Source organism: Carettochelys insculpta, chromosome 11 (genome assembly GCF_033958435.1).
Source record: "Carettochelys insculpta isolate YL-2023 chromosome 11, ASM3395843v1, whole genome shotgun sequence".
Taxonomy (NCBI): Eukaryota; Metazoa; Chordata; order Testudines; family Carettochelyidae; genus Carettochelys; species Carettochelys insculpta.
The window spans coordinates 4,714,652-4,728,874 of NC_134147.1; the positions used below are offsets into that span (position 1 = coordinate 4,714,652).

At 47.5% G+C, this 14,223-nt stretch overlaps 1 protein-coding gene across 3 annotated transcripts in view; it reads left to right on the top strand.

Annotated features, from left to right (window-relative positions):
* Positions 1-14,223, top strand: part of POC1A (POC1 centriolar protein A) — a 137,003-nt gene that overhangs the window by 18,064 nt on the left and 104,716 nt on the right. The window contains exon 1 of one of the 3 annotated variants that reach the window (XM_075005709.1): positions 9,484-9,499. The exons of the other annotated variants lie outside the window; for them this stretch is intronic. The gene's annotated coding sequence lies outside the window, so the exon portion shown is untranslated. Of the gene's footprint in view, positions 1-9,483; positions 9,500-14,223 lie in introns of those variants that run through there. 3 annotated transcript variants of the gene reach the window in all.

The following is a 14,223-nucleotide window of genomic DNA, read 5'->3' on the forward strand; positions in this document are numbered from 1 at the left end:
GCTTTCTTTGATAGAATAACGAGCCTTGTGGATAAGGGAGAAGTGGTGGATGTGATATACCTAGACTTCAGTAAAGCATTTGACACGGTCTTACATAATATACTTATCAATAAACTACGCAAATACAACTTAGATGGGGCTACTATAAGGTGGGTGAACAACTGGCTGGATAACCGTACCCAGAGTGTAGTTATTAATGGTTTTCAATCCTGCTGGAAAAGTATAACTAGTGGGGTTCCGCAGGGGTCTGTTTTAGGACTGGTTCTGTTCAATATCTTCATTAACGATTTATATATTGACATAGAAAGTACACTTATTAAGTTTGCAGATGATACCAAGCTGGGAGGGTTGCAACTTCTTTGGAGGATAGGGTCATAATTCAAAAGAATCTGGATAAACTGGAGAAATGGGCTGAGGTAAACAGGATGAAGTTTAATAAGGACAAATGCAAAGTGCTCCACTTAGGAAGGAACAATCAGTGTCACACATACAGAATGGAAAAGGACTGCCTAGGAATGAGTACAGCAGAAAGGGATCTAGGGGTTATAGTGGACCACACGCTAAATATGAGTCAACAGTGTGATGCTGTTGCAAAAAAAGCAAACATGATTCTAGGATGCATTAACAGGTGTGTTGTGAACAAGACACGAGAAGTCATTCTCCTGCTCTACTCTGCACTGGTTAGGCCTCAGCTGGAGTATTTTGTCCAGTTCTGGGCACCGCAATTCAGGAAGGACGTGGAGAAATTGGAGAGGGTCCAGAGGAGAGCAACGAGAATGATCAAAGGTCCAGAGAACATGACCTATGAAGAAAGGCTGAAAGAATTGGGCTTGTTTAGTTTGGAAAAGAGAAGACTGAGGGGGGACATGATAGCAGTTTTCAGGTATCTAAAAGGGTGTCATAAGGCAGAGGGAGGGAACTTGTTCTTCCTGCCTCTGAGGATAGAACAAGAGGCAATGGACTTAAATTGCAGCAGGGGAGGTTCAGGTTGGACATTAGGAAATAGTTCCTAACTGTCAGGGTGATCAAACACTGGAACGAATTGCCAAGGGAGGTGGTAGAATCTCCATCCCTGGAGATATTTAAGAAGAGGTTAGATAGATGGCTTTCAGGGATGGTCTAGAAAGTGCTTGGTCCTGCCATGAGGGCAGGGGGCTGGACTCGATGGCCTCTCGAGGTCCCTTCCAGTCCTAGTGTTCTATGATTCTATGAAGTCACTTTCCTTCTCTGTGGCACCATATGAGAAAAGGGAATGGTTTTATAAAGCACACTGAGATCTGCTGGAACAAAATGTTGTGCAAGTATTAGATGCTCCATTCTGCATGAGCGTAAATCATCTATGGGCATAAATGTGTGACGTTCCTTGGAAGTCAATGGAGGTCTGTCCACTTACAGCCACAGAGGGCTTGGTCCCATGGATGTAAATGGTGCCAAAATCAGGTGTAAATGACTAAATCGGATCCAAAGCAGTGGTTCAGGCATTGCAAACAGGCAAAGACCTCATTATTTTATTAAGCTGTATCTCCCTACTCCTCCTTTCAACATATTTTTTATCTTCAGAAGCAGCTTCCTCCCACTGATGTTTCCTGCTGAAGAATTTCTTGTTTATCTTAGCTCCTCTTGTGCAATTCTCTTTTTCTTCCCCTGGGCCACGTTGGCTTTTCCTACCCGGCTTGTGTATGTGTGACCTGGGGTGGGCATTTCATTGCCCTTCTCCACTGCATTAAAAAAAATAACCCCCAATTCCCACAGAAAGATAACTGGAGACCCAGAGTTCAGTCTCTATGGATCTTCAGCAAGGACTGCACAGAGTCAGCCTCCGCACATTCAAATCCTAGGAGAAGCTAAGACAATGAACGTGATCAAATAACTTTATAAAATCTACGGGGAAGAAACAAATACTCTGCTTTTTACAACATCCCATAACGATTTCATAAATCCAGGGATATTGTCTTGCCAGCTACGATAAGCAGAAACAAAGGGAAAAGAAAAGAAAAGGTGAACAGTTCAGTCCACACCAGTCAGCAGAAACAGAGAGATCCCAAAAGCCTGGATTTGGTTCACCTCAGTCTCAGTTATTGGCTTTGATCACCAAATCCGCACAATTTGCGGAGTCTGAACCATCTTCTCTCCACTTGCTGGTGTGACTCCTCGGGTGGGATCTGTGCAGATTTGCCTCCACTGCGGATCACGGCTAGCCAGCCAGTCAATATATTGAGCCGAGTGACTGGTTAGCCATAAGTACCCAGGTTCAAAGGAAACCCTGTCAGAAGAAAACACGCAAGCTGAGAATACCACACTAGAGGTGACTCTTTCCCCAGTATTCCAGTCACACTCGCCATGTTCCCTGGCAGAGGGTCAACACCGTGAGGACCTGCTGCAGAGTGGTCCAGAGGGAGGGAAGCCAGCCTGCTGTCTGCTGCTGCTGTCAGCTCACCCGGAGCACCTGGCCTCAGAAGAGCAGGTGCCCTGGCTGCTGTCCCTCTGTCTGGAGTCTGACCCTAGCAACAGATGCAGAGCCTACTGGAGCAGACCCCATAAGTACCACCCCAAATGCCAGAGCGTGGAGCGCTACAGCAACGACCCAGACGCAACTCATTCCTACTCACCTCCAAGGGTCTCTTAAAGAGAGAAATCCCTGTTAGCCACATGGGTTACATATGCTCTGGGCAAATATCTCTCCAGACCCACTCTGCACACATAGGAGACCTTGCATTAGGCTGCTGCTGCTGATGTGACGTTTCCTTACTATTTTGGACTTTGCTTACCCTGGGGCATTGGGGCTGGCTGGCATGCATAACTTGTGTGCGTGTGTGAGTTTAACCTTGTGCATCCTTTCCCTTTGAGTGTACCGTGCCGATCGGTTTCCCTTAGGACTTGCTCCTCTGTGCTGAATGGTGAATGCTCCCCTCTTAGCTTTCTTCCTCTTCCACTGGTTTTCTGTTTACTTACTGGGTTATGGTAAAGTCCAGGGTGTTGACATCTCGCTAAACTCATTTACTCTTAATTCCTGTTTGGCTTTGCAATGCTTCTGGTAAACTCAAACCCTTCACAAACTTCCCCCACAATCAATGTGCTGGGATTTTCAGATCATTTCCTCATTCTTATCATTCTTCTTTTTACTCCCCAGCCCTCTCATGCTGTTTCCTTGCTTAATTTAGTTTCCTTCCATGTGTGTGCGTTGAATAACCCCATGCCCAGACCTGAGCAGCGAATGAAGGAGAGCAATTATCTACATGGCGTAGCATAAGGAAGCTATCTACCAGTGGGAGTAGGTAATTAGCAATGAGGATGATTAATAATTTACATTCATATAGAGCTGTTCATTCTAAAAAGCCCCTAAGGACATCATGTATGATATAATATAGCATTCTCTGCTCTACACAGGACCAGTGTTCCTGTAAGCTGTTTGGAGCCACACCGGAGAGATTCAGGTGCTGCCCAGCTGATTAGCAGAGCACCCACAGCCGGCAGCCTGTGTTTCTACTGGTGGTGCGCATCTGCACATGCCTTGCTGCACACCACAAAATTTATTCCACTCACAGACGGAAAATATTAGAGGGAGCCCTGCACAGTACCACTGAAATGCAGCCACTTCTGGGGCACAGAGCGCACATGGCAACCTGGGAGAGGAAATTTTAGCTTTGGATATGAGTGCCAACAGCTACTTTTGAGAGCAGCGTTATGGGGCATGTTCTGCTACCTTTACTCACACTGAATGCTGGCTAGCTCCTGGACCTGTTCTGTTTGTAAGTAATAGGATTGGACTCAGAGTAAGGTGATCATGGCAAAATTGGTCCCTGAATAAGTTGGACCAAACACCTCTTGGTATCACTGGCTCGTAATATCTTACAACATCTTCTTAAATGTCGTGCATGGCACTGTGCCATTGTACCCCCTTACAGCCCTGCTTCTCTGAACACAGTCGAAACAAACAGCAGGTCGTTTGCTTGGGCAGCAGTCTCCAGGTCTGCCGCTCCAGGAAGCTCTGTCTCCAAGAAGCCCTGTCTCTCTGGTTCCTCTCAGGCTTACATGCTCCATACCTTTTCCAGGCTTCCTCTGTCCAGCACACAGTCCATACGATCCATACCTAAACCCCGGTGTCTCTGTTTTAACTAGGGAAACTCCAAAGTCCACACATCTTAGCTCTGACCACCAAGCAGCATGCTGCCTCTTGGGCCATCACCCACTGGTCTGCAGCTGGTTTTACGACATAAAGGGGCTTGAGTACTCTTTCTGCTGATCCTAAAGGAGAGCGCCCGGCACCTCAGCTTGTTTCAGTAAGGTCTGGTGATCTTCGGATCCAGAAGCCACCACTAAGGCATTTCTAGATTGCATCTCCAACAAGCCTGAATCCTGGAGAATACTCAGTTGGAATTCTTCAGGCTGGAAGTCCAGTATAGCTAACAAATGATGAAATGATCTCATTTAAACTGTCTATTTATTGCTGAAGTTCATGTTTACGCAGAATAACTGTCTTGGTTTTCCAATGATACAGAAATCCTCAGGCCAGGGATTACAAATAAAGAGCCCTTCGTGCAGCATTCTGACGCACACATGAAGCTTGTCCTCAAAGAGCTTACGGTCTGAGCCCGGGGTGTCCAGCCAGTTCTGAAAATACAAGTTGAACCTCTCCAATCCAGAGCTCTCTCATCTGGCAACATCCGTAATCCGGCATGAGTTTAGTGAGCTGGGCGACCACTTCTAGGTGTGGCCAATTTTCCCGCGGTCCCATAAAGTTTGTTTTCAGCCACCAGTCCTGGCTCTCCATGCTTTGGGCTGTTCTTTAACTGTAATTTACCCCAACATGTCTTCTCAGAGCACAATAAAAGCACTGAAAATGTTGGTAATGTACTAGACAATTGATGTCCTGTGGGCTGGCAAATTCTCTTGTTTGACACAGGTCAGGTCCCCAGGGTGCCAGAAGAGAGAGGTTCAACCTGTACATTTATTGTTCAAGCCAACTAGCCACATTCAACTGGCCAAATAGCCACATGTATTTAGTGGGTAGCATGTTGGACACCATGGGTCTAAGCACAGGGTGAGAACAGGTGGATCCTGTGAACATGTGCCTGGTCCTTTAAAAGAGACTGGGAAAGCACCAGCTATTGTAATCCTGTAATAAGCCATGGTCACGGAAATGTTTCTCATGCTCTTCTTTTATGGCACCAGTCAGTCCATTTTGTCAGTGATTGCAGCATATGGGTGAGTAATAAATATGACCTGTTTTCAATTTTAAATATGACGCTTGTCTCCTTGGGGCTGTTCTGAAGCTAAATTCATTTGCAAAGCATGTTGCAATGTTTTGCAAGCAGTAATAATCACAACCGCCCCTTGAGGAGGCGTGCATCCCATCTGATAGCAGAGAGATCCCACCTCTTATTCATCTTGTGAGCGATGTAATGGACAGAAAAAAATAGAACCACAAAAAAACATTCCAGTGGAATGCCACGGCGTATTGGACAAAGGAGTGAGATTCTTCTGCCTGAACATGAAACAGAGCATCCAGTGTGCAACGATTTGTCTGGATTCCTGCAGCCAGTTCCTCAGCTGATGTAACTCCTTTGGTCTGATGCATAATCTTTATTGGGCTTCCAAAAAAGCATCAACAGGAATGTATTGGAGATAGGATACCAAAAAAATCAGAGAACATAATTCTTCCATGTTACTGTCAAGTGGCCACTTCCTTCAGGCCATCTTTAGGATTGATGAGGGTTCTATGCAACGCTATTAAACTGATGCCTCCATATCTCTTAATTGGCTTCATTATTGCTTGAATGACACATCCCCAGGTACAATACTCTGCTCATAGGCTGGGCTGGGGCGGCAGACCTAGCGCTGAGGCTAGAAGGCTCTTTTACTTTTAAGTTAACTAGCTCATCTCACCAGGCTGCAGGAGCCTCACAACAGGCATGGGAAGACTCAGAGCAGCTGGACATTAAGACCCAGTGCTGCCTCACATTCTCAGGTGTCCTGTGCAGCTGTGTATTCTGCAAATGGGGAACGATGGCCCTGCCAGATTGTGTCCCCTTTGCTCACCTAAGCATAAATCTTTCCTTGCTGTCTTGGTCGCACGTTTTATTCTGCTGCACAAGTTATAGGGCCACATATTCCAGTCCTCCAGTGAAAAGACTGATCTGTGTTATGAGTATTGTTTTTCTTTCTGGCTCATGCATCCTGTCTGTTTCTAACATCTCCCGTATCGTGGTCTGAGCAGTCACATCAACTGTCTCGCTGGAGGCTTTTTTTTTTCTTTTAAAGGTCAGCAGGCTTGCAGATGAAATAGCTGTTAACCGTTCCAGTGCCAGTGCTCTTCTGTACCTATGTAGAAGGATTAGATTTCTATCTGTAAGGGCCAGTGAATGTTGATTTCGCTTTATGCGTACAAGCTGGAAAACAATTTTCAAGCAATTGTAATCCAAGCGTACAGATAGATAAAGGAATTAAAATCTTGCTTGAGAGCTCTGAGTCAAATTCCATTGATTTAGGCCTTTGAATGAATCTTGTTATGTATGGCCAAGTGGATAGCTGGTGAAAACAGGTTTGATTTGTAGATTTAAGATTATTTACTTTGTATATTTTGATCTGTCTTGTTGACCGTTTGTGTTAATGGTCCCTAAAGCTTTAATTCTTTGAATCTCAGCGTCTGCGGTTACTAGATAATTCTCCCCAGCTCCCATAATTTCACGCAACTTTGAACATTTAAATTCAGACCCGCTCAGATGCTGGCAAATAAACATTGGTATTGTCCATCAAATTGAAACAAATGAATTCTGCCTCACCTACTTCTTCTGTGCTGCTGTTCCACACTGAAATGGGCAGGACAGAGAAACCCACCATGTAACATTGCCAGACACCATTGTTCACAAATAATGGATCAGATGGCCCAAAATCATGATTTTAGAAATATTTTGGGTCTGGTTTTTTATGCTGTCTGGTTTCTGAGCTTGGAAGTGCACTCAGGTGACATTTTCAAGCTTTTCTCTGCGGCCATGAAGGACAGAAACGTATTTTAAACAAAAGGAAATCTGAGATTCTTGTGTCATCACTTGACCCCAGGAGCTGGGGCTTTTTGAAGACGACCAGTTACTGTGAGGCTTGTAGTAAAAACACAAGATATGGTGGAACTGACAACTACTGGTCTGCAGCCCTCAACCTGAACCAGAGAAGGGTTCAGTCTGCGTCCAACTTTGGCTTTACTCGGTTTGTATTAAAGCTGTCAGGTATTATTAAAAAAATGTTTCACATCAGAAAGTGCTAATTTGTTTAAAAAATACACAAACGTAGGTTTCATTCATAGTGAAGTTCCCTGAGGTCCAGGGTGGAATTTCTGACTGGAACAAGCCCACTGGTCAACAGCCCAGGGAGGTAGGTCACTCACTTGGGATATGGGAGATTCAGATTCAAATTTCAGCAGTCACTGATTTAGTGGAGGAACTTGTACATGGGTCTCCCACTTCCTAGGAGAGAGTCCTACCCACCAGACAGCAGAGTCCACTTCTCTAGTCCAGTGACCGTAGCTATACAAAGTAGAACATCTCCCAGAAGAGACTGAGCCTGTCTCAGTGGCCTAGATGTGGAAGGTCAAGGCTCAAGTCTCTGCCTCAGTTCAGACAATGCAGGCTCTCCAACCTGGACCTCACCCATCCCACGGGCGACCAGGAGTTGGGCTGTGAAATGGAATTCCTCTTTTCTGGCCAGCTTGAGTTTAAGATTGAGGAACCAGAAAAGAAGTGATGCTCAGCAGTTTAGCTGTATCTGGCTGCTTCTTTGGGTGTGCACCTGTTCTTCCTTTGTTCCTCCACCAAAGGCTCTCTCCATCTCTTTCCTTCTCCTCATCGCTTCTCTTAGGGTTACCATATTTGAACTTTCAAAAAAGAGGACACCCCGAGAAGGAGTGTCTCTGGGTCAGTATCTACCAACTCACCTTGAATTACTGTGTTATAGTTGAGCAACAGGCTAAAATTTTTAAAGTAAATTTTATAAATTTGTATAAACTATTATACATGACACAGTAGTACAAGATGAGTTGGTAGATACTGATACAGATACTCTCGCTGTCAGGGGTGTCCTCTGTTTTGAAAGTTCAAATAGGATCTTAGAATCATAGAATACTAGGACTGGAAGGGACCTCGAGAGGTCATGGAGCCCAGCCCCCTGCCCTCATGGCAGGACCAAGTACTGTCTAGACCATTCCTGATAGATATTTATCTAATCTGTTCTTAAATATCTTCAGAGATGGAGATTCCACAACCTCCCTAGACAATTTATTCCAGTGTTTGACCGCCCTGACAGTTAGGAACTTTTTCTTAATGTCCAACCTAAACCTCCCTTGCTGCAGTTTAAGCCCATTGCTTCTTGCTCTATCCTCAGAGGCCAAGTAGAATAAGTTTCCTTAGGACACCCTTTTAGATACCTGAAAACCGCTATCATGTCCCCCCCCGTCAATCTTTTTTTCCAAACTAAACAAGCCCAGTTCTTTCAGCCTTTCTTCATAGGTCATGTTCTCTAGACCTTTGATCATTCTTGTTGCTCTTTTCTGGACCCTTTCCAACTTCTCCACATCTTTCTTGAAATGCGGTGCCCAGAACTAGACACAATACTCCAGCTGAGGCCTAACCAGCATAGAGTAGAGCGGAAGAATGACTTCTCGTGTCTTGCTCACAACACACCCGTTAATGCATCCCAGAATCATGTTTGCTTTTTTTTGCAACAGCATCACACTGTTGACTCATATTTAGCTTGTGGTCCTCCATAACCCCTACACCCCTTTCTGCCATACTCCTTCCTAGACAGTCTCTCCCCCTTCTGTATGTGTGAAACCGATTGTTCCTTCCGAAGTGGAGCACTTTGCATTTGTCTTTATTAAACTTCATCCTGTTTACTTCAGACCATTTCTCCCATCTGTCCAGATCATTTTGAATTATGACCCTATCCTCCAAAGCAGTCGCAACCCCTCCCAGCTTGGTATCATCTGCAAACTTAATAATCCTGCTCCTCTCCATTCAGAGCACTCGGCTAAGCTACTGCTAATATAAAACTCTGGGAATAAAATAAACAAAGTGAGGGGACCAATCCTCAAATCGTCTTAATCTGTGCTGCTTTATTGGAGTAGAAGGAGGTGTTCCCACTTACATGAGGTGAAGCTCTGGCCCACACATGTGGGGTGGGGGAGAGTTGAAGAAACGAAACAGGCCCCTGAGATCAGTCGAAAGCAAAAATGTACCTGGTGTGTTAAGGACTCACCTGGCAGCACGTTTGCCGAGGGGCCCTTGGGGTGTTCACCTGGTGTGGCTGGGGGCAGACTGGGGGAGTTTTAACAAGGTGCACATAGCACTTCTGGCAAACCTGTGGCCGAGTGCCACTTGGCTGTTCTTCGACTGTTCAGTCACATTGACTGTGGACTCCCTCCGGCCATGCCCAGAACAGGCTGTGGAGCAGCAGGTGGTTTCCACTTGGATCAGTCTGACGTTTGGCTGCAGTCCAAGGGATTACGCAGGTACAGTGCTCTAAAGGAAAGCTGTGAACTTTCTCTCCTTGCCACAGTGTAGCTCTTTCGGGCCAGGCTCTAATCCAGGGGTGGGCAATAATTTTTGATGGGGAGCCACTCCGATATTTTGCTAAGTGGTCGTTGGCTGTGCTTTATGTGGAGTTTGGGACAGAGGCTGGGTGCAGAAGGGAGCTCGGAGCAGGAGCCTGGGGTGCAGGAGAGGGTGTGGGGACTGAGAGGGTGTTTAGGGAAGAACTGGGGCTCTGAGCTGGGGCAGAGGGTTTGGGGTGCAGGGTCCAGGAAGGGGTGTGGGCTCAGGAGAGGAATCTGGCCTGGAGAGGGGTGTAGGAGGGAGTGTGGTGCCAGAGGCAGGCTCTGGCCAGGAGGGGTTTACTTAAGCAGCTCCCAGCCAGCCGCGCTCACAAGCATGCTTCTCAGCCTGCCTGTAGCCCTAGGCCGCTCAAAGCAGCTGCCTGTTCCGTGGGGCTCTCGGTGCTGTGGAAGAGCCTTTGCGTGCCGGCCGGCCTCACCCCGAGAGAAATCTCTCACTTCCTCTTGGCAGATCGCCACGGGGAGCAGGTGGCCATTTTGAACAGCGCTGCTTTGTGCTGCAGGGGCCGGCCCAGGCCAGGCTAGAAACCCTGAAGGCCGGAGCTGGCTCAGGGGCCGGACCTCGCCCACCCCTGCTGTAAACACGTCCTTGAGTAATATGGCTACCCGCTGCTACACTGCAGCAAAGCTTGTTCATCCCGCAACTCTTATCTGGGGAAATACAATGTGTTGTTGGGCACATGGAGTCCGGCCAAACCAAGCCACAGAATTCTTATCCATGACCTTCAAGGCATGAAGACCTCCGGGAAGGGGAGTCCTTTTGTAGCCCTCCACAGTGCGTGTCAGGGTTTGCAGCTGCCCACGTTGACTTGGTAGACTGGCTCTAAAACGCAACTGAAATTCTGCTGCTGTACAAACTCCATGTCTGGTAGGAAACCAGATCAAAAGGCTCCATTGCCTTCATGGTACATGAAAGCTAGTAGGCCGACATTGAGTGGGGTCTGAGACAAGGTAATTATTTGCCCCTTCTTTGCATGAAGCTTGTCATGTGTCCTCTACCGGAAAGCCCCTCGCCTGGTAAACGTAACCACAATGGGCGAGGTGAGATCAGCTGACCTCATGCTGGATTAAACGACTCTTCAGCAAATCGTAGATGTGACATCACATGTGATTTCACCACAAGCTTTGCTGCCTTTTCCTCTTTGAAGCCCTGGGGGCGGACCAGTACTGCAGAGAACAAGTAAACACGGCAGAGGAGCAGATTTAAGTCTGCCTGAAATAATACTGGTGTATGTTGATCACCTTTGCGTGGGACAAGCAAGCTCAGACCTGAGTACTTTGATCATCTTCGTGTGGGACAAGCGAGCTGAGACCTGAGCACAATGCTTCACCCTGAATAACAGAAGTAACATGAAAGGCCAAAACTCCACTGCGAAAAACTAATTCCCTAGTTTGTGAGCATGAAGTTGGTTTCTCGTCTCAGCCTGGCACCTCTCTGAGGCAGCTTGAGGTTCTGTGTCCTGTCTGCATTGCTTAGTTTACATGCTTTGTATGTGTTCTGATTTTTTTTCCCACAGGGAAGGAAGGCGTGAACGTCAGCTCTTGTGTCCTAGGGACGCTGATTCCGGCCACGTGCTGCGTTACTAGCAGGTTAATTTAAGCTTTTCTGCACTTGGGATCAAGGCACAGTGATAAGAAAGATGAATGGCATAACTTTGATAGCGCACATGTCCTTCAAACAGCCTATCTGGCATTGGGTTGGGATAAGAGGAAGAGAAACACATCTGTTCCCAAGGAGAAGGGGTGAAACGCGGCACAGAAGAATGCAGCAGCTGGGGACCCTGCAGAGGAAATGAAAGCCCTGGGGAAGGCCTGAGGGACCAACCCGTGGAAAGATGTTATAGCAGTTCTGTGTCTGCCATTAAGGGTACGTCTGTGGTTCAGACCAAGGTGTGACTGGGCCACAGTTACAAACACCGTTTACCACCTTTACCCACAATAACACCACTAAAAACAGCAATGGGGCTGGGGTGGCAGGGGCAGCTTTGTGTCCTCTGTCAACTTTATCAGTGTAACCCCCACACCAGGGGTGTGGGTCACTGTCCTACGGAGAGGCCCTGAGATCACTTATGCAGAGAAAGCATGAGTGTCCTCTGGGGCCTTAGCTGAGAGCCAGCTGGCTTCTAGCTCAAACTCTCACCTGGAACCCACAAGGAAAAGAGGGCAGCCAAGAAACACGTGGCTTAGAGAGCTGAAGGCAGACACTAAAAAGATGGATACACCTGGTCAGAACTGGAAAAGATCGCCCAGGACAGGGGACGCTGGCGAATGGCCATCGATGGCCTATGCTCCGAGATGAAGAGGCTTACTACTACTTCTAGAGCCTTCTGCCCTAAGTTCCAGAGGTTGCAGGTTCTAGTCTGCCTGTGGGCGGTCCCACCAGCTAAAAAAGCTCTGTCAAGATGCAGATTGCTCAGAACTGCCCTGCTCCCCTATTGCACGGCAAGAGAGGCTGTAACCTCAGAAGAGAGAGAGCTGGAGGTGACAACTGAAGAGCCAGCCGGGGGGAGACTGATTCCAAAGGTCACAGCCCTGCGGTGAAGCATGCTGGGGCTGGTAAGTGCCTCAGGCTCTTACGTAGCTCCTTGTTCCTGTGACAAAGCTGAGAACAACAAGAGGTCCTGGGGCACCTGAGAGACCAACAGATATCTATAGTTATCTACCAGTGTTACCCCCACACCAGAGAGTGTGGGTCACTGTCCTATGGAGAGGCCCTGAGATCACTTACACAGAGCAAGCACAAGTGTCCTCTGGGGCCTTAGCTGAGAGCCAGCTGGCTTCTAGCTCAAACTCTCACAAAGGAGCCGAGCTGGGGGCACAAAGCTGCCCCTGCTGCAAGAGGAGTGAAGCTGTTCAGTAGATTGGCCGTCGTCATCACCTTTATCAGAGAGGCAGCCATGTTAGTCTGTATCTTCGAGGACAACAAGAAGTCCTGTGACACCTAGTTTGCTAGGTTTTTTTATGCAGTCTGTTGTAAGACTAGGCAAACCTCTAGATGAGTTGATGTATGCCCTGGGAGACCTCAGTGTTCTGCCAAGGGTATTCATACCACTGGTTGAGAAACACTGGTTGATGGCAAATTCATGTTCCTACATGTTCTTTAACATCCCTCAGGAGCAGAGGGGAGTTATGTCTTTGAATGTCTAGGGGGAAAAGTCTCCATTGCAAATAATACTGTGAATAGTAACAGAGAGGAAGCCGTGCTAGTCTATACACTATCAAAACAAAAAGCAGTCAAGTAGCACTTTAAAGACTAGCAAAATGGTTTATTAGGTGATGAGCTTTCGTGGGACAGACCCACTTCTTCAGACCATAGCCAGACCAGAAATTAAATATTGAGTCTGTTCTGGTCTGGCTATGGTCTGAAGAAGTGGGTCTGTCCCACGAAAGCTCACCTAATAAACTATTTTGCTAGTCTTTAAAGTGATACTTGACTGCTTTTTGTTTTAATGCTGTGAATGTTATGGGTGTGCCTGAAGGTACCTCTCTAATCTGGCAACATCCATAATCTGGCATGAGCGTAGTGAGCTGGATGACCACGTATAGGTGCGGCCAAGTTTCCCACGGCCCCATAAAGTTTGTTTCCAGGCACCAGGCCTGGCTCTCTGTGTTCTGGGCTGTTGTTTAGCTGTAATTTACCCCAAAATGTCTTCTCAGAGCCCAGGAAGCAGTGGAAGTGTTGGTAATGTGCTAGATAATATTGACCTCCCGTGTATCGCTTACAACAGGGGTGAGCAATATGGGGGGGGCACACCCTTGGGGGTGTGTGAAATTTCATAAGAGGGAGGCACAGGGTGATTGGCCTCCCCTCAGTTCCAGTGGCCTCTGCTGCCACGGTGCTGGAGCCCCTCTTGCCGGACTGGGAGTTCGACCCTTTGATGGCAGAGTAAGCATGCGTGGGGACGAAGGCTCCGGAAGGGGCTCGACAGCCCCTGTTGGCCAGCAGCAGGGATGGATGCACCCGGTTCTCCACCACCTCACCATCATATTCATGTCCTCTGGGGTGGGGCCAGCGGCTTACCCAGCCCAGCTCTGCACCTTGTCCTCGGGTGGCAGCACACCCAGAGCCAGCTGGGAGCGGGGTCACTCGTCCTGGCCCTGTCTGGCTGCATGGGTTCAGATCACAGCCTGGAGAGGCTGCCCCGGAAAGCTCCCTGCAGTGGGCTTCATAGCTTTTAGAGCGGGAAAGTTTTTTCTGATATCTAACCTGACCCTCCCTTGCCGCAGTTAAGGCGGTTTACCCCTTACCCTGGCTTCAGCGGCTATGGGGTGCAGTCGATCATCATTCCTTGCATTACAGCCCTGAATGCGTTTGAAAATTATCATCAGCTTCTCCCCTCCCCACAGTCTTTTTGGAGACTAAACCTGACTCTTTTTCACGTGTCCGGGTTTTAAACTCCTCCATCATTTTGTTGCTCTCATCTGGACTTTCTCACATTTGTGCACATCTTTCCTAGACCAGGGAAACCAGAGTTAGACAGAGTCCTCCAGCTGAGCCCTTACCCGTCCTGCTGTCTTGTGTACACCACTCCAAATATCTTCCCCCATCCCCTCAAATATTAGCTTTTTTTGCAAGTGCATCCTGTTGATTCATAGTCAGTTTGTACTGCATCCTCCTTTTG